The sequence below is a fragment of the Diceros bicornis genome, chromosome 15 (assembly GCF_020826845.1).
Source record: "Diceros bicornis minor isolate mBicDic1 chromosome 15, mDicBic1.mat.cur, whole genome shotgun sequence".
Classification (NCBI taxonomy): Eukaryota; Metazoa; Chordata; class Mammalia; order Perissodactyla; family Rhinocerotidae; genus Diceros; species Diceros bicornis.
Window position 1 is genome coordinate 62,341,110 of NC_080754.1, and position 20,810 is coordinate 62,361,919.

At 52.8% G+C, this 20,810-nt stretch overlaps 1 pseudogene; it reads right to left on the minus strand.

Moving 5' to 3' along the window:
- Positions 1 to 10,594, minus strand: part of LOC131414631 (peroxynitrite isomerase THAP4-like) — a 42,650-nt pseudogene extending 32,056 nt beyond the window's left edge.
- Between the last annotated feature and the right edge of the window lie 10,216 nt (positions 10,595 to 20,810).

Sequence of the window (20,810 nt, forward strand, 5' to 3'; positions counted from 1 at the left end):
ACTGAAAGAATGAGTCTTCAAAGAAAAAACAAGATAAGGTGGACTTTGTTAGAATTAAAATTTTCTACTCTTTGAAAATCACTGTTAAGGGAAGGAAAAGACCAACCCAAGACTACGAGAAATATTTGCAAGATGCATATCTAAGAAAGGACTTGTATTAAAATGTACCAAGCATCATGGATTCAACAATAAGAAAACAAACGACCCAATTAAAAAATGGGTAAAGATCTGAACAGACACCTAAGCAGTGAAAGTATACGCATAAAATAAGCATGCAAGAAGACGCTCAACATCATTTATCATTAGAGAGAATCAAATTCAAACAAAAATGAGAGGCCATTCCAGACAGATAGACAATATCAATTCACGGCCAGGTGGCAGAACAGCATGGACTCTCTTTCATTGCTGTGGCCTATGCCTAGTGGTACAGACACTTTGGAAGGCACTTGGGCACTTTCTTACAAAGTTAAACATAATCTTAACACATGATCCACCAATCACATTCCTAGGTATTTACACAACTGTTTTGATATATAATGTCAACAAAAAGACAGCACACCTGTATATTGCACCTTATTTATAATGGCTGGAAACTTGAATGAACAAAGATAACCTTCAATAAATGAAAGGATGCCCAAATGTGGTACATGCAATGTAAAGCTACCCAGTGATGAAAGTGAAAGAGCTATCAAGATATACAAAGCCATGGGGGCCGGCCCGGTGGCGTAGCTGTTAAGTTTGCCTGCTCTGCTACGGCAGGCTGGGGTTAGCAGGTTCGGATACCAGGCGTGGACGGACATACTGCTCGTCAAGCCATGTTGTGGCAGCGTCCCATATAAAGTAGAGGAAGTTGGGCATGGATGTAAACCCAGGGCCGATCTTCCTCAGCAAAAAGAGGAGGATTGGCAATGGATGTTAGCTGAGGGCTAATCTTCCACACACACACACACGAAGAAAACCAAAGATATACAAAGCCATGGATGAACCTCAAATTCATATTTCTAACGGAAAGAAGCCAGTCTATAAAGGCTGGGTAGAGTATGATCTCATTTCTATGGCATGCTCCAAAGACAAAGCTATCAATCTGGTACACAGTTTACCAGAGTTGTCCAGGGATGGTATGGGTGGAAAGGGATGAACAAGTGAAGAATTCTGTGTGATGCTTTACTGGTGGATGCTTGCCTCTCTGCATTTGACAAAATCCCCAGATTTTTACAGTATAAAGAGTAAATCTTGACTTATACAAATTACAAAAAGTATTTAGGTCTGTGAATCCTTGGATGGAATGCAAATATGACTAAAGAATATAACTATATTGCAAATGTACAAAACGAACTCACTGCAAGTGGTGGGGGAAATGGTATTGACCTCAGTAACTTCAGAAATCATAGGAATCTGTAAGACTGAAAGAAAAGGAATTGAGTAAGCAGAGGACTCTACTTGATAAAGTTCTTTCTCATCGGGTTACTGGTTAACAACAGTGAGACACAACTGGGATTGAGGAAATACTTAAATAGTTGTCAGATGGCAGGACACAGGTTTGCCACTATTGGAGTGGGAAGTTTCAGGTAAGTCATTGGGGAAGAGTAGAATGCTCCACGTGGTAATGCATTAGAGGTGGAAGCAGTGCTTTGAGCTGATGTTTAGCTGAATATAATAATGAAAGTTTCCATATGGAAATATTTATAGTAAACAGTTGTACACAGAGGGTAAGGTCAGTATACCAACATACATTTCAGCATACTGCCACTGGGAGGGCCAGGAAGCAAGGGCACCCCAGGAGCAACCAGCACATGTCGCTCACAACTCTAAAAATTTTGAAAAAGAAACATCTCAGAATTAATGGTGGTGTTAGCTAGAAACTTATTTAGTTAAGAAAATGGTCTGTTCAGCTGAAACACTTCAAAATCAAAGGCATTTCTGTGGAGCAGAGGTAGTTTTGTTCAATTCCCAGCCCCTGTCCGTTCGTGCACTCATCCCTTCACTATGTAACTGAGCCTTCCCCAGATTAGCCACAGTAGCTCCTGGGCCTTAGAGCTTCAGATTCCCATACAGTGGGCAGATTAGCATGTGATCTCTGTGCACCCTTCCGGCTCTTTCTACCTCATTTTCTAGATTCACATAAAGACACAGACACCATTCAGAAACTATCTGTAGCTGTATTTATGTCATGAAAAGCACAACTGGGCCATCCCGAGATGTACAGCCTGGCCTCACTTGCCTTCTGGATTTCAGGGCTCAGTGCGTGGATAAGCATGCTCTTTGTGGAGCATTATCACACCAACCCCAGGCTCATCAGCTTTTCTCACATCCCCATCACAGGCCACAGGGAGAGGAAGTGGCAGCAGGCCATCAGGTACCAGTGCCTAAATCAGTCAGCAGGTAAATTCTCCTGTTTGAATCTCCACTGGGCTTGGACATCAGGACACAAGTACCCTCAGGCTCCCCTGGGCTCCCTGAGATGTTTCAGGCTCCCCCTCCCTGCCCCCTCCCTCCACACTCCATGCCCTGGGAGCCCTTCTACCCAGGAGATCAGGAGGCTTAGCCCCATCAGCCTGCCTGTGGGACCCCGAGGCCTTGTGTCTTTGTCCTTCTAGCTGGGTGCCTCTCTTTTTTTGCTGGAAATGAACTCTACTTCTACTAGCTGAGTCCCCCATCCCCATTTCTTTGAGAATCCACCCTCATCCCAGGCTGCAGGCCTGATGCCCTCCAAGATGGGGCTCAGTTTTGTTTAACCGGTCCCGTTGCTCACCACGTGCTCTGTGGGCCACCACTTCCTGCACCTCCAGGCTCTATGCTGTCTACTGCCACCCCTCCTGCCCCTATTACTCTGCTCTACCTTCTGCTGGGGAGCCCACCAGTTAGCCAGGACTAGTCTGTGGACATTCAGCAATGCCCTGGACTCTGTTCATCTCTGTTCCCAACACTGTAGAGACCCACCTCTGTGGGACAACCTCACATCCTTACAGCCACCCACAGCTCCCCAGGAGTCCTGGTCCAGCTCCTCCTTTCACACCTCACACCATCAGGAAATTTCTTCAGCAGCCTCTGAGGAGAGCAGAGAGAAGCTGCCCCTCCCCCAGTCCATTGGCTCTGATTCTATCCCAGGTCCCCGCATCTCAGCTAGTTCCAGGAGGAGGTGTCTCCTGCTGCAGGCCCTGATCAACAGCCTTAGACGGGTCATTGTCGGAAAATTAAAACCAGGTCACGGGGCTTGTGAGTTTACCAAGATTCTGCAGACATGGTCAAAGAGCTGACAGAGACCTGCAAGCTCTGCCCCAAGGCCATTTCAAAATGTCTGTCCTGAGAGAAGGCCCCAGCTACCCAGCAGTTGTCCCCTGCAACGTAATGCAAAGGCACAGCCACTGTCCACGCGGATGGCAGACAGCACCAGCCACTCACGGCAAGATAACGGGGCTGAGTGATGAAGTCTCAGGTCTGTTTCACTCCATTGGCAAAAAGACCAAGACTAATGAAGAGTTCTGCGGATCAGACTTTGCCCAATTCTCATTTCCACTCTCTATGGTTAGGAGCACACTTGGGGGGTTGCATGTTAAGAAACACTTAGTTTGATGACAAGACAAAACTTTATGTTACTGAAGAAGGGGGTGAAGTTTCCACATCAGGACCATTGAACTGTGTGATGGTATTTTTCTCTGGAAGAAACTATGCCCTCAATCCAACAAGATTCTCATTGCTTCCTCTTTCCCAGGCCTTCTGGTGGGGATATAGAAGGTAATTCATGACCTCAGCCTCTAATCCGGTAGGCAGAACAGGCACACACAGCTCTCTCTCTCTCCTGGCCACTGGGATGAGGAACGGATCAAAACTGACCTGGGCCTTGGTCACAGAGAGGACAACAGATCCCCTCTGTGAAGGGTGGGGTCACCTGGGTCAGCCGTCTGTCTGAGGAGAGAGACACGAGGTGGGCAGGTGTTCCAGGTGGGGACAAGAAGAGCGAAGGTGTGGCAGCAAGAGAGCCCCAGGCATGTTTGAGGAGGACAGGCCATCAGCTGTGTGGTGTGTCGGCTGTAGGGGCTCGACAGGCCATTCCAAGCAGGCCCGAATGCCCAGCTGGGAGACCTGGACATTCCTCTTTGTGCAGACGGCCCAGGACTTACGCAAATCCTTCACGCTCAAGCATAATGTCTCTGGTGGCCAAGGACCTGTTCGAGTCTGACGATTCAGACACTCATGAGCCTGTGCAAGAGCTACGAGGACCCTCCAAGAGGGTGAGGGAAATCCCATCCCCTCATGAGTCCCAGAGCCGTGGAAATGCAGCCATCATTCTTGAGACTTCACCGTAAACCCAGTCGTGTCACTAGGTGTGTTTGCCAGACTTCTCTCTTTTCACTTAATTTCCACGACTCAGCTATGTCTTTCTGCATTCAGAAACTGACCAAACTGGGACTCAGAGTGTTAGGATCCCCACAGCACCAATTTCCAGCTGTGTGACCATGGTGAAATTACTGTGCCTTTCTGTGCTTCCTTTGCCTTCTTTAAAAAACTGGGATAATACCCACAACACCCCAAATAATTTTCAGTGTAAAATGAGTTAACACATAGAAACACTCTTAATCTAGCCACCCTTGCCTTCCTCCCAGGCCTCATTAGTCCAGGGGCCTGGCACTTCTCTTGCTCTTTGGAGATAAAGTATGGTGTTCCCTATAGCCAATCACATTCCTGGATGGCTGTGCCAAGTCAGGAAGGGCCTGGGCTATGTGGAACCAGGATGGATGCTCAGCCCCCGCCTGCACCGTAAAGGCTTCCCTGGCAGAGGCCAGCCCTGCTGCGTGTCTGAGGGACACTTGCAGCCTTGAGATGGAGGGGGAGCTCAGAACTGCTAAGCAGTTCCTCTGGGTCTTGCTTTTAGAGGGTGTTTCCACGCGAGGATGTTCAAAACACTAGGTGGTAACCCTTGAATTCCTGATCATGGGGCAGGCTCTCGGGGTGAGCTCAGAGCAGTGTCTGTTTTCCACCCAGATTCTAAGCCTTTGAGGATTTAGATTGGTGAGGCCGTGTCCATGCATGCCCAGAGATCATCAGTTTGGTGACATGCCCTGTATGGACCATCAGGCCCCAGCCAGGGAGGGGTGCCCATGAGATACCTGACAGAGAGGCTGGGGGCCTTGAGGGAATTTCTGCCTTAAAAAGAATTAAAGAAGGAAGTGCAGGGGGCTGGAGAACCTCGTTCACAGGGAGCAGTAAGGTGCATGGAACGAGGCCCAGCGGCAGCGTTGAAAGCTGCATCACAAATCCTTCCCCTGGAGAGATTGAACTAGAAAACTACAAGTTCCAAATATTTGGTCCCAAGAAACCTCAGCAAGAGAAGCAGAAGATGTTTCCTTCTCCTCCAGAGTGTAGAAAGGCAGCCACTCTCCTGGGCACACAGTGGTCTTGGCAAGTGGTATTTTAAAGACAGCGACGTTTCTGTGGCTGGTGCTCTGCCTGGGAATGAACCTCCAACCTGAAGTCTCAGGGGTCTGCTGGGCCATTTCTGCTCCTGGCCCAGCGTCATGACACTGAAATGAACCTGTCCTCTGAGGAGGGGGTCTTGGGGGTCTCCTTCAGTAGCCAGGGAGGGGAGCTGGCCAATCTCCCTCTCCCACATACAATAATCTGATGACTGTACAATCTCTTAATTCAAGGAGGAATCTGAGAGTCTGTACAGCATTTAAATTGGCATAGGAAGTAGAAGAACCAAACCACAACTCCCAGGCTATAAATCAAATAGGAATGTAATGTAACAATATTCAAATCTAGCGTTAACTATTTACAATGAAATATCGCCGCTACAAAGAGATAAAGCGGCCTTGGGGAAGAGGTGGCAGGGGGATGGGGCCAGTGCTCCCTGAGTGCCCTGGCTGTGTCCCCGCTGCAGGGGGTGAGGTCGTACTAGCAATGGGCACTCCTTCAGTCCTCGGCTTGATGGTGGTTGGGTCCCCTTGGCCTTGAGAGTTCTCTGGCCAGCTAGGAGCAGGGCTCCAGCAGGCACGACAGCATGTAGCTACAGGACAGAGTGGCACCTGTGACCTACCAGAATCCACAGTCCAGGTGTCCCTCCCAGCATCCGCCCAGCAGCTGGAGCCCAGGTGCCCGGGCTGTCACCACGCCACAAGGTCGGGGCTGAGGAGGGAGCCATGGACACGGGCTGTCTGGACTGGCCAGCAGGGAGAGGCCACCTCCACCCTCCCCATCTCTGGTCCGGCCTCACCTCTCATTCTCACTGAGCCGCTCCATGTCGGAGAACCAGGCCCCAAATCGCTCCTCGGGCTCTAGGTTGTAATCCTCGGCTGCCTCCTGGAGCTGCACGATCTCCATCATTACTTTGTGCTCCTGGGACCAGAGGGAAGGACGGATGCACACAGAGCCTGCTGGGGGATGCTGCAGGGCCCTGAGGCAGTGAGGAGTGGGGCAGTGGACTGGTCCTGGCGCTTTGCTCACGTGGGAACCACCTTCCCTCCAACTCCATCCAGGCCCTACCTGTACTCAGAGATGGGGATAAACAGCCCCTCCTCCAGGAAGTTTCCCCTGATGCCATCCCCCCTACCCCCACCCACGAGCTGCATGGCTCTCCCACTTCTCTGTTATCCAACTCTCTCGATACACGATACACGGAGGATGCAGGGGATGGAGCCGAGGAGTGATCTGCCCAGGGGCACCTCTGATTTCCACTCCTCCTCCCTCCCCCACAGGGACTGCCACAGCTGCTCACCTTTTTCTTTTTCTGGTGGTTGACCTCATTCCCCTGGAAGGCAGACAGCCAAAGTCCATCAGAGAGAGCCCCCTAGCCATGACTAGCCCCCTATGCCCACCCCTTCTCATGCTGCACTACTGCCAGGTCCCAGGAGGGGGCCGGGCATGCACAGACAACAGGACTTGGACCTAGGCCAGGCTCTGGGCTCCAGGGAAGGGAGGACATGGGGGCTGAGGTTCAGGGACCCTGTAGCCCAAGCCTCGCTGATGACAGACAGGGAGGCTGAGGCCTCAGGCAGGGAGGGGCCGCTCCATCCTTGATGTGTTACTTGTTTTGGAGGGGCCCAACTTCTCTCGCATCCCTCAAACAAGTCCTCCTGCAGCTCTGCAGTCAGGCAGCTCTGCTGCGTCATCAGCCTGGGGAATTGGGGTGCGGGTGTCATGTGCAGACTTTGTTCCCTCATCCCTAAGATGTGCATGATGTCCCAGCTCACAGGGGTGGCGGTGAGGCTCTCATGAGAGGAAGTTACCGTGTTCTGACCACTCAGGGCTCAGTAGTGGGGCTCTCTCTTCCTGAGCCCCAATACTGGTCACCCCTGCCCTGCCCCCAGGCTCACCCACCTCCAGATAATCCTCCATCGCAGCGTCCAGCATCACCAGCTCAGTTAGGATGGCACCAAGGAAGGGGACGACAGCCTGTGCCATTGGGGTTGGATGGGATGAGCCCCTGGTCTCAGGTGTCCCCAAGGTCCCTACCCTGAAACCCCTCATCCTCAACCTCCTGGCCCACGCCAAGGTTCCCAAGTGGAGCATCCTCAACCCTTAATAGCCTCCCCTCATTCCCCACCCCTCACACTTCAAGAACATCCGACTCCTCCTCATCACCTCCCAGGGCCTGCTTTTGGCCAATCACAGGGTATTTGATCCTTGTGATCCCTCCACACTCCTAAGTCCATCCTGCACCAGCTCTCCAGGCATTCCTCCTGGTCACTTCTAAGGGAGGATTTCAGGCACTGTGGCAAAGGAGGCAGGGCTGCAGGAGGAAGGCCCCTCCTCTCTGGATTGGAGGCCTCCAGCTGGGAGGGCAGAGCCCCTCTCCTCTGACCCTGGAGCCCTTCCCCCGCAGGCACACTCACCTTCTTCTGCAGCCTCTTCTGGCCTCTCTGGAGGTTCATCAGCAGGGTGGCAAACTTGGAGGGCCGCTTCTGCCAGGATGGAGGACAGGGTCAACCAGGCCATACTCCCTTCACCCCATTTCTCCTCAGCACCACTGGCCTCAGACCCTGGACATCTGAACCAAGTCAGCTGGTACCAATGCTACTCCATCCTCCATTAAGCTCTGATTCTAGAACAATCCCAGCTCCAACAGTCACTCAGTGTGTGACCTTGGGGCTGCGGCCTGTCCTCCTTGAGGCTGTTTCCTCATCTGGAAAGTGTGAGAACTCACCTACCTCACTGGTTCTCCTGAGGACTCGGGGTCGTGTGACCACCATCATGGTTCTTGCCCTCACCTCTCCAGGTGGAGCAGGGCAGAAAGCACCACACATCCCTTTCCTCCCTTTTCCCTCATCCCCGCTCTGTGAGGCCTGCACCACATGATCGTCATCCCTCCATTTCCCAGATGTGGACAGAGGCCAAAGAGGGATAGTGAGTTGCTCAGGGGCCCACAGAGCAGAGACCACTTGCCCAGCACAGCCAGAGATGCTGTTCCTGCTGCACTCCCCTAACCCCCAGCCCTACCGCTGACCAGAGTCCCGTCCTCTGGGCTCTCAAGTTGTGCCCTGACCCCCATCTGGGCCGAGCCATGGATGGGGAAGGACAGGGCGTCTTGGGAACCTGGTTGAGTGGCTCCTGCTGCCCCAGCCCACGGGAGTCTCTGCCCTGCAGACTGGAACTGAGGCCAAGCCAAAGCCTTCAGGTCCCCAAGGAACCCCTCAGGATGGTGCCCTGCTCTGCAGTATTTCTTCTTCCACACAGTAATGGGAACCCCCGAGGTGCCACCACTGATTGATGGTGTAGAGCGTAACAGGATGCTTTTCTTCCTCTTTTACGTGAAGCATTTGAGGTCTATTCATGAAGGATCCAAGAAGAATCCATCAGTTCCCCAGACACTTCTCATAAGCCACCTGGGCACGATTTAGTTCTGACTAGGCACCAGGTGAGATTCCCGACTGTGACAGACAAGCAGTGAGAGCTCTAGGGGCCCAGTGGGGAGTCACAGAGGCACACACATCCGTCTCTGCCCCAGCCATTTGGACCCAAGGCTGGGCAGCCTTTGCACACCTGGCCCAAGGGAAACCCCCTTCAGTGCACTTCCCTGTGGATGGCAGGGTGCCCTCCACTTGGAGGCATGGTGAAGACAGAGGAGCAGCAGGGGCCTGGCTTCCTGAGGACAGACTGCACTGGCTTAGGGAAGAAAGGTACCCCACCCACCCCATCCACCCCACAGCCTGGAAGAAGCTAAGTGCCAGCAGCGTGGACCAGCACGGAAAGCAGCACCTGCTAAACTGGCCAGCTCAGCATCCCCTCCTGGAAATCCCAGCCACCACCACTTCATGCCATGACCAGGGCCTCCCACCCTTCATACCCCTCCCCCACCTGCCCATGCAACAAACAGATCCCAACTTCCTGTTCATCCAGGAGAGATCAGAACTTTCAAAGATACTTTGAGAAACTAAAACACCACATCCTGCCCAGTCCCACCTCACCCCTCACCCCTCCTCTCCTTCCAGAGCTCCAGCCTCCACTCTACCTTGATGAGCAGTTCCCAGCCCACTGCGTTGTCTTCATTACAGAGCTTTTTAAATTTTCGGCAGCTCTTCCTGAGGGGAGGGGAAAGAAGGAAGGGGAAGTTGGGGAATAATGTGGGGGCTGGGGAGTATGAGTGCAGATTACTTCTATATGAGCACCTCAAAGCTCCAAACTGCCCGGATGAGGGTTGTCACTGGGTTCCTCTGAGCACTAAGGTCTCCATGGACCACGGAGCGGGCTCTCATGTTGGTCACCTGGGGTCTCCATTTGCATGTCTCCTGAGAAGCTCTGTGTCGACCAGTTTGTTTTCAGTTGGGCATAGAGCTCTGGGCTATATTGGGAAGACTTGAAAATCTCCAGTGTGGCTCAAGCCACTCTCTGCCATTAAGGAAACTGAGTCCTGAAGCAGAACTGCTGGCCTAAGGTCCCGGGGAGGATCAGAGACCCTGCCCACCAGCCCAGTCCGGTCCCCAGGTTTGCTGCCTCCCAGGAGGCCCCAGCTGACTAGGGGCCATGGCAGCCATGTGGGAGATGCCTCCTCCCCCGGTCCTCCTGTGGAGAGACGCACCCACCTGGAGACTTTACCCCAGGTCTTCTTGAGACGGTGTGTGGACACGCTCTGCAGGGCGGAGAGGACGGCATGCAGGGAGGAGAAGTTCCTCAAGGCCTGGCACTCCTGAGGAAGGGGAGAGAGTGAGCTGTGAGCGGGAGCAGGAGTCCGATTGGCTCTAGCTGCAGTCCCCCTCCGTTCCAGTCTCCCCTCCCGGGTGGGACAGACGCCCAGGGAGCCAGGCAGGGCACAGTCAGCCCCAAAGACTCACACTTCCAGGGAGGAGGATTGTAGCTCAACCCAAGGAAGGAGCCAGGTGGGAAGTGAGCACCCCACCACTGGGACATGTGAGTCAGGGTCAGCGGGCCCCTGGCAGAAAGGGCCTAGGGATCGTGCAGGGGCTTAGCCCACAGACTTCAATCCTGAGAGCTGATAAAGGAAAAGAGGCAGTTCCGAAGGCTCTGGAGAGGGCCTCCCACAGCGTACCCTGGCCACCTGAATCCAGTGCTCCACCACACTGGCTCTCTCCCGGGCCGACATGCTTGGGTCCCCGAGGCAGGAGGTGACAAAACAGTTGGCCACACTGTTGAACTGCATGACTGTGGCACGGACGGTGGGCGCCAGGTGCTCATTGCCAGGCTTGTTCCTCTTGCTCCAGGTGGAGCCCAGGCACTGAGAGGGTACCACGTTCTTGAACAGTTCCTGGGGAGCTGGGGAATGTCACTCGCCTGTGCCACAGCCTAGCTTTGTGTCCCTGGCAGGGGTCACCAGTCAGAGCTGGAGCTCAGGAAGCTGGGGCTGTGTTCTGAGCCCTGTGGGAGCCCTGGGTTTCATCCTCCATTCACTGAGGCATCCCAACACAGGATGACCCAGGACCCAATACTGGGGGCGAAGACAGGGCAGCACTGCACCCAGCCCAGCCCCACTAACTGCAGGCTCCAGAGGGCTGCTCAACTTGGCTCATCCCAAGGGGGCATCGTCCACCCATCCTGATCGTCCTCTGGTCCCACTCTCCACTCAGATGCGCCTGCATGTGGGGCCGCTGCAGACACGAGTTTTGTTCGTGTGTCTCTCTTTTAGTGAAGTTCACATCTGGTGCCTAGTAAGTGATGAGGCTGTGGAGCCTCCTGGGGAGATGCGTGGGTTGCCCCTGGACCTGGCTGCACTCAGTGAGTTCTCCTCCCCCCCGTCTTGGGCCAGGCCCCACCAGCTTTCTCTCTGTCCTACCGCATTTACTCTGCACAGCTACTCTGTGCAGCAGGTCCTGGTACTTCCTGTCTCTATGGTTTGAAGGTGCACAGAGAAGGCTTGGGAATTGCCCAGACCACATGGCTGGGAAGTGGGGCAGCTGGGATTTGGACCCGGATTATAGGAACCCAAAAGGGAAAAGCAGGTGTGGGGCAGCTGATGGCAGAGGGACGGCCTGCCCCTCCCCACCCTCAGAGCCACATGCTCACTGCGTCCATGACAATCAACTGTTCTGCCACGGCCCTTGGAGAGAAGGCAATGACGCTAGGCGTCTCCTCATGTGGCTGCTTCTTACTGGCCGCACGCCAGGGACAGGAAGGCTCTGGAGCTGGAGGTGACTCTGCCTCTGTGATCAGAGTTGGAAATGGAAATCCCAGCAGACCTGCTGGCCCCGTTGGCTCCAGTTCAGGACCTGGCACTTGAGCTGGAGCTGATGACGGCACCCGCTCCGCTTCTGGAGCAGCTGGTGGATGTGCTGCTGGCTCCAGTGCGGCAAGTGACAGCAGAAATAGAACTGGAGCCACGTCTGCTCCAGATGTGGCCCTTGCTCTGGCTGTGCAGCTGGCAGAAGCGAGGGAGCTGGTGCTGGAGCAGAAGGAAGACAAAGGGTCACCTACAAAACTGACTTCCCATGTGCCCTTCCCCAAAGAGGAAGGATCCCACGGCCTTTAAAGGAATACCCAGTCATGAGCCATCCCCTGGGGTAGTCTTCCCAACCTGCAGCCCCCCTTACCCGCTGACTCGGCCTCAGTGGCCTGGAAAAGCTCCAACTGGATGAGGAAAGGGGTGGCATGGTGCTTCTGGCCCAAGCCAGGCAGGATGTCCTGCATACATGCCAACTTTAGGTTGAAACCGGAACGGTGCAGGTGCTGCCAGATATCCTGGGCAGACGGCTCAGGCCAGGTGTCCAAGATGGGAGAGAGGGCGCTGGGGAGAGTCCCGTGTGGGGCAGAGTCAGAGGCCTGGCCTTGCATTCCACACTGTGTTCCCAGAGCACCTTCTCTGTGTCTGGGCCCAGAGGATGGCCCAGCCCACTCTAGCCCCTCTGTGGCTGTCCTTGCAGTGGAAGGCCTGCTCATCAAACAGGTCTAACAGAGAGCCTGTGTAAGGCTGCTCTTCCAACTGACACTCTTCTCCTGAAGGGCCTGGGGATAGCCTACCCCATCCTCCATGCACTTGAGCATCAGGACTGAGGTTTGAGCAGACTTGTGAGCAGGCTGCTCACCACACCTACTATTCTGGGCCCCGATGGTGGTGGTTAGGAGATGGGCATGTGGAGAGGGCAGGCAGAGGGAGAGGGAACCGTGGAAGCAATGGTCTCTCAGTGGCCAACTCAGCCCAGCCTCTCCTCTGCTTCCCAGGGGTGCTGGGACCCCATCCACAGTTCTCTCTGACTCATTTCCTCCCGCAGGGGAAGCCCCCAGACCTCAGCCCTCCCACAGAAATCCAAACATCTGTGAGATCCAGCCTTCTGCCAGTCGCTCCCCACGGACAGTCTCCATAGTCCCCCAACCCCTTCTGTGGAGACGGGAGGCCCTCCTTCTGGACCCAAAGACCACTCATGATTTTAACTGATCCTGAAGTCCATCATTGTGGTCAGACTATGAGAGGATGCATCCATATCTAGAGGCAGCCAGGGGGTGACACATCTAATGGACTGTGGACATGACTACTTATGACATCTAGAAGCGACTGTGAGGCTCTCAGACTAGAAGTGAGCCCCAGGGATTGTGTCTGCTTCATTCATTGGATTATCTCAGTGTCTAGAAAAGTGCCTGCCGTAGTAGGTGCTTAATACACATAGTTGACTGAATGAACCCCAACCAGATCCTTCCCAGGTATGTGAGTGGGCCTGGGCTCCTCTGCTGCCCCCAGAGATCACGAATCTGGACTCGCCAAGGACAAGAACCAGGATCTGCTAGAGTTAATCTCAACATTCTCTGCCAAACGGGGAAACAGTTCTCTTTCCAGGTGTTTTCCAAACTCAGTACGGCCACAGGCCAGTGAGGGATAAGGCAGAGAGCTTCTTCATTGGGGACAGGGAAACAATAAATGTGAGGACACAGCATGACCAGCAGCCCTTTCTCTAGAGCCAGGCAGCAGGTAAGCACCTGGCATGGCTTCTGCCATGATTTCCTACATTCCCAGGACACACAGCTAGTAGGCGGGAGACTCACCACTGTGCTGTGGAGGGGGTGGGCACTCACCGATGGAACAGCTAGCCCAGGACATGTGGGCTGGCGGTGAAGGCCTGGTACACGCACGAGAAGGTGGTGACGGAGATGTTTCTACCCTGGAAGGATGGTAGCAGGGAGTCTGCCACCTTCTCCACTGTGCCGGCCTTGAGGGTCAGAATCGTGCGGGCATCATCCACGGACAGGGTGGATTCCTTTTAATACCACAGGGACAAAGAGGGACATATAGTCAGTGGTGTCACCATGAACCACCAGGAGGATCAGGGTCTGGAGCTCAGACCTGAAACTCCCCGCACCTCAGGAACCTGTGCGAGAGGGACATGAGTGTCCGCCTTGAGAAAGGATTTGGGTTTCAAGCACATTTGAGTTTTAGGGGAATAATAAACACGTGGCACCTTGAAGGCCTTCTGTCACCTGAGGAACACTAGCACTTCCCTGGATTCAGAGCCTGTATTAAGAGCATTGTCCCAGTGAGTCATCAATAAACACCCCACTGTAGATATGGGAAAACAGAAGGTTGGGATTTCACATAGCTGCTCAAGACCATGCAGGTCAGAACTGAGAGCCACCCGAGGCTTGTGCTGCATGACCCTCCCTTTAAGCTCCTGAGGCTTGGTCCGCTCCTGACGTGGAGGAGCAGGGTGAGGGGACACCACACTCCTTGGAGGACCCTGCAGAGTCACCAGACTCAAGTCTGGATTCTGGGCCCGCCCTGACCATCTCTGGTCCTGGGATGGAGACCCATCTCTGCGTGTTCTCACCCCAGACCAGCACTGGATGCTGTGTTGGCCTGATGCACCTGCCCCGTGTCCACACATATGGAGTAATTAAACCTGTCAACCAGCTCCTCAACGATGTCCTGGGAGGAATTCTGCAAAGTCAGAGCCCGGGACCAGGCCAGGAGGCTTTAGGGACCTTCTACCCGATCTGTGGTTCTATGTTATGGTAGGCCTAGCAAACTAACACAGTCTATTAGGACACACTTAAGCTGTTCCCTGCAGCACTGCTGAAATGGCAACAGAATTGAGTCATGTCAAGGTCCAACAGCATTGAAAGGATGAATTGCTGTGGCAAATGCCTTCCTTTAGGGAACATTATGTAGTCACCTAAGGCCACAGCTCCTGACCTGACAGGCCCACAGTGAGGTATGTTCTGTGAGACCACAAGATGTAGAGAAACGTACAGAATCACGTAATCTCACCGTATCCCCGTTGTGTTTAAATCACCCCAGCAAGTGTGATGGTTTGTGAGGCTTGGAGAAGGTCTGCAAGGATAGTGTTGCTGACAGACAACAGGATCCAGCCGGGAAGTGAAAACAACCAAAACAGGGCGAACTGCTAAGGTATCCGTGACTTCATGAAAAGTGAAAACAACATTAAATATCTTCTCAACCAATCCAACAAATATGTGAAGAGTGTCTTTCTACCCTACCACATAGCGGGTTGGGGAAGTGGAGGTCCAGATTCCTTAGGGAGTGGGCCTCTGGGACGCCCAGTTGGGAAAGCCATGGGAGGTCCCGGGGGAGTCCTCAGATTTGTGCCAGCGTTGTTGGCTCGCCCTGATCATCTTGGGGTCCTGGGTGTGGAGACCCACTGCTCATGCTCTCACCTCAGACCAGCCCTGGATGGTGGTGGGCTGTTGCACCTGCCCCTTTTCCAGGGGTCTTGAGTTGTTGATACCATCGGATAGCTCCTCAAAGATCTCCTGGGGAGAGTTCTGGAAAGATAGTGCCCGGTAGTTGGGCCAGGAGGCATCAGGGGCCTGCCTGGACATTGCCACCGGGGGACACCCCCATGAGAAATTCGGTTCCCTACTTCAGCCACAGAGGGGCATCTGCAAAGACATCCAGCCAGGGAGGGAAGCAGATCAAACCTCTAGGTCTCGGGATTAACACAGGGCGGAGGAGCTTGCTCCCCAGCACTCGCCTTCACAGCCTGCCAGCCATGACCTGGGGTATGAATACAACAGACTGGCCAGGCTCACAACACATAACAACCTGCTCCTGCTCTGGAAGGACTCATTCCTCACCCCCTGCCTCCCCCAACCCAAAACACACACACACACATACACACACACACACACACACACAAATAAGGGGCAAGGGGTGTGGGGCTGCTCAGGTGGGATCACAGTTGTGGCCTGCCCTGCACTGGGCTGTACTGGGCTGCCCCATGTTACCTCTGGGCCCCTCCTGCCAAATGGCCAGCAGTATTGGTGATGAAGCTTGAGCCAACCTCGACAGGAGCACAAAAGTCTCTGTCTCTGGGCTTTCCTGAGCCTAGAGCTTCTGAAGCCTGGGAGACAGCAGCAGAACACCCTGGGGTCTGAAGTGTCTCCAGCCAAATGAGCTGGATAGGCGGCTGTCTCTAGAATGTAGGTGCATGGTTACCAGAGTTCTAAATCTGTTGGGGTCTATCACCAAGGAAGTGAGGTCACTACTTCAAGATTCCATGACCTGGGCTGCTTCCTGCAATCAGACCTACCCAAAGTCCCCCATGTCATCTCCTCAGCTGTACACATGGAGCTAACACAGCCCTGCCCACAGGTACCCGAAAATGTACCGAGGGTCCTGGCTTTGAGGAGGCAGAGTTGAATTTAGACCTCCTTTATCTGACAAGTTCACTGTCCAGGAAAGCTCATTGTGCCTCTCAGGTCCTCCCCAGTCTCCAGACCTGCACTATGGGGATCAGGCTAGAATCTGCTTCCTAGGGACATCATCAGGTATATAGGAGATCACATCTATACCACCTGTGAGCTGGTGTCGAGTGTATCTAAGGCAAAACTCAGAAATGGAAGAATGACTAGAAGGGAAGTAGCAGGAATACCACTCAAAACAGGCCTGGGTTCCAGCAATCTGATATTGGAACAGGCACTTCAGTCCCTCTTGGCCTCATTTTAATGTCAGCACAACAAGAGGGTCGATGAATGAAACTCAGATACTGTCGTCCTCTGGATTAAAGCTCAATTGTTTCCTGTTCTACGTAGAATGAAACTCAAGTGCCTCATCCCGAACCACGGGGTGGGCAGCCTTCACACTGGTTCCCAGTGATCCCCACCCGTGGGACACACACCCCTTAAGGATTCCTGAGTGACCACTGAGTGCTCACTGACTGGCTCTCTCCAATAGAACACAGCCCGTGTGATGGGATGCCATGTTTAATTCTTCAACAGAAAAAGTCTCTCACTTCCTTCTTCCTCTCTCTCTTGAGTTCCATCTCTCTCTCTCTCTCTCTCTCTCTCCCCTATCCCTGTGCTGGAGAATGAAACACAGATGTATTGAGCTGTCATATATAGAGGCCCACATAGGAGAGAACCCAGGCAGTTCCCAGGCCAACAGACAGAAAGAACTCATGCTCTGAGTCTCAACTGCATCCTGAACCCTTTGCATGAGCTTGGGAGCAAATTCTCCGCCAGTCCAACATCAGTGGAGGCTGCAGCCCCAGCCTGGAGACACCTGTGTGGAGGAACCAAGCTAATCTGTGTCTGGATTCCTCATCCACAAAAGTTGTGAGAGGGGAAATATTTGTGGTTTTCAGATGCGAGGGATTGGAACAAGGGTTTCAGGCCCCAGGATCTGGCCCTGCCCTCCTGCCTCCCCTCCTCTCTCCCGGCTGCCTCCAGCCGCACTGGCCACCTTTCTGACATCCTCTGGCCAAACCCCTCTTGCCCTTGCTTGTCAGCAGCAGTGGTGCCTCCTCCCTGACACACTGCTCCCAGACTTGTGCAGGGCTGGCTCCGTCTTGTTATTCTGTCCCAGCAGATGTCACCCCAGCGAGGCCTTTCAGAACCTCCCACCACCGACCCCCAGCCCGCCCTCACAGCCCCCTGCTTTGTTTCCCTCCAGCACCGGCTCTTTCCTTTCTCACGGCTTTGCTTTCACTCTTTTGTCCTCGTCCCTCCAGACTGGGAGCTCCTGGCAGGCAGGGACCACTCAGTCATTGTCAGCCCTGCATGGAGGCCCACCCGGGCACCCGGCACAGGGTGAGTGTCAGTGCACAGTCGCTGAATGAATGGGAAAAGTGTGTCCCCTCCTCCTGCCTTTGACCAGCTCAGACTGTGGAGGTGAACGCTGGTAATAGGAGGTGCAAGTTGTTCTGAGGCAGGGGACAGCCAGAAAGACCTCTGCACGACTCTTCACTGCTCCAGGAGCTGAGGCAGAGCTGAGTGGCAGTGTGTAAATTTAAGGTGTACAGCACTGTGACTTGTACATACACTGTGTAATGACACCAAAGTTCAGTGTATATCCATCACCAAGAAGAAAAAACTTTTATCTTGTGATGAAAGTTTCAGGTTCTTCACTCTTAGCACCTTTCAAATAAAGCACACAGCAGTGTTAACTTACACAGTGCTGTATGTCAATAGATCTCAATAAAACTGAAAAACAAAACACAAAATCCTCAGTGGGCACCACTGACACGGGAAGCTGCCTGCCCCCTGGTAGCCAACACCAGCACTGCAGCCCATGCAGGAACTCCAAGACCCAAGAAGAAACCTTTCCTTGGGTGTCCTCAAGGCAGAGGCTCTCCACTGTCCCGGGGGATAGGAGCAGGACCTGCAGGCTTCCGGGGCATGGGAGGAACCTCAGGAGACCACCTTCCTCCCCTTTATCTGTCCCCCACTCCAGGGTCTCCTCTTTACTCATGACGCCTCCTAACCTGAGCCAGGACAATGATTCCCCCCTACTTCCAAATGAGGACCCTCAGGGTCCAACAAGGACTGGTCTTGTCCCTGGACTCGGCACTCAGTGTGCAGTGCTCTGGCATGTCCTTCTCTATCCCAAGTTCTCATCCAACCAAGCCGCCAAGCCTCTGTCTGTTCTGAAGGCTCTCCAGGGGGTGGGAAAGGGTTTTCTCAGGCTCTCAGAGCACAGTGAGTCATCCATGGAGAACCAGTGCAGCAGACACTTTCTGAGCACGTGGGGCGCATGGAGTCTCCCACAGGACGCACTCCACTCTACACAGGAGGACACCGAGGCCTTCTCTCCTGCACCCAGTGTCTACACGAGGGGAGGATGGGCTCACCAGAGTTCCAGGTGCCCACAGACGCGGACTGCAGCACCCCAGTCCTGTGCTCTCCAGGCCTGGCCAGGGACGTCCCCGGAGCAGGTAGAAACCTAGGAACCTTAGGGATTCTTCTGTCCACCTCTGGGCGCCTGGGCGTGTCGCTAGGAGAATGGATGCTACTGCCCCATGGCAGAGGTGCCTCCAACCTTTCCCCTCTGCCCCTTGTCACTTCTCTGGTGTCTACTATTTCTTGACTGCACCTCCATGGTCCCCACAGGAGAAGTCAGTGTGAGCGTGCCTGTGCACATGAGAGGATGGGAAGAGGAAAATGACCCCATATGGAGAGGGGTGGGCAGGGTTCCCCTTGGATCTTCAGGTTTCTCATTTCTAAAAGAAAACCTGAAGGGAAGGGGTTGAGCCTTGGCCAAGGAAGCTGGAGCCCTCCCTAATCTTCTGGATTCTGACCCCCTCCTGTCTGGGTCAGTACCTGCCTCTTTCTGGGCCTCAGATTCCCAGTTATACCAAGAGGCGTTGAATGCAGAACTTGATAAGCTTACGCACAGGAAGACGTTGTCAGGCTCCATCAACACTGCATGGGGTGTTGGAGTTGGCCAGCTCGGGTGGGCACATGTGCACAGGCCCCCTAACATGGGCAGATGCTGCGGACATGGAGCAGGAGTGGCCAGGTCTCCTGGGGGGCTCAGCACTCACATGTCGCCACATATAGGCCCTGGGACAGGGAGTGCACCTGAGCCCTGCCTTGCCTCTGCAATGTCCACTGCACCGGCTGTTCTGTTCATGAGGTGAGTTCTTTGTGGTCCCCACCCTGCATCTTTTGAGCACCCCACATCCTCCTGAGACCTGCAATCCCACCCAGTGCAGTCAGGCAGGTCCTCAGGGTGCTGGTCCTGGTGGGCTGAAGAGCCTGGGGAGGAGGGAACCCCTTTTCTATTTCTCCCCCAGCTTTGTCACATTTTGAATTTGACAATTTTGTCATAGTATGACTGAGCTTGAGCATATTTTCATATATTTAAGGCTATTTGTATGTCTTTTACTATGAAGTGTGGGTTCATGTCTTTGCCAATTTTTCTACTGTGTCTGTTCTTCTTCTTATCAGTTTCTAGGTATCTTTTATATATTGGGGATACGAGCCCCTTTGTGACATGAATTGCAAATATTTCTTCCCAATTTATTATTTATTCCTTTTCTATTGTGATGTTTTGGTTTGGTTCAGTGTTTGTTTGTTTTTTTTTTTTTTGATCTTTTTGTTTGTTTCTTTTGCTATGTGTTAAGATGTCGCTTCTCCCCTAATTGATCTCCAGATTCATACAATCACAATAAAGAATCTCAGCAGATATCTTGTGGACACTGACTATCCAATTTCAAAATTTCCATAGAAATACGAGTGGCCACATATAGTCAAGACAATCTTGAAAGAGAACAGACTTGGAGGGCTTCCACTACCAGATATGAAGCCTTAGTATAATGCTACAGTCGTCAGGGCAGTGTGCTGTCTGAGTGCAAGGACAGCCCCAAGGAGACGTAGAAACACTAGAGTCCACCTGAGACTCACACATGTGGACATTTGTATGTGACAGAAGAGGCAGGCCGAGCAGAGGGGAGAAGAGTCTCTCCTCAGTAAATGGCCCACGGGCACTGCTTATCCATATGGGAAGGAAATTCATCTTGACTCCTACCTCACACCACAAACAAAAGTCAGTTCCAGGTGGATTTTACATCCAAATGTGGACATTTACAACAATGACATTTGTAGTAGATAACACCGGAGAATATTTTTATGACCTTAGGGCAGGCAGATTTCTTAGATAGGTCACGGGGTATACTAAACATAAAGACAAAAACGAAAAAATTGTACCTTCTTACAATTTAGAACTTCTCCTCATCAAAAGACACCTTCAAGAGAATAAGAAGGCAAGAGAAGAATGGGGATAAACACTTGCCATATTTTATTTGGAAAAAGCCTCATAAAGGATATATAACTACCATAAATTACTAAGAGAAAAAATACACAACCTACCAGAAAAAATGGGCAAAAGATTTTACTAAACGTTTCACAAAAAGGATAACCAAATGGCCAACAAGTATTTGAAAAGGTGCACAATATGGTTACTTGTCAGAAAAATGCAAATTAAAACCACAATGTGATACCAATACACAATGATTAAAATAAAAACCACTACCACCACCAAGAGAGTAGCTGGGCTTTCATACACTGCTGTGGGTGTCAACTGTCACAACCACTTTCAAAAACTCTCTGTTAGGATCTCCTAAAGATGGTCTTACACATACTCTATGACCCTAAAATTCCTCTTAGGTAAATACCCAATAGAAATGCCTACATATGTT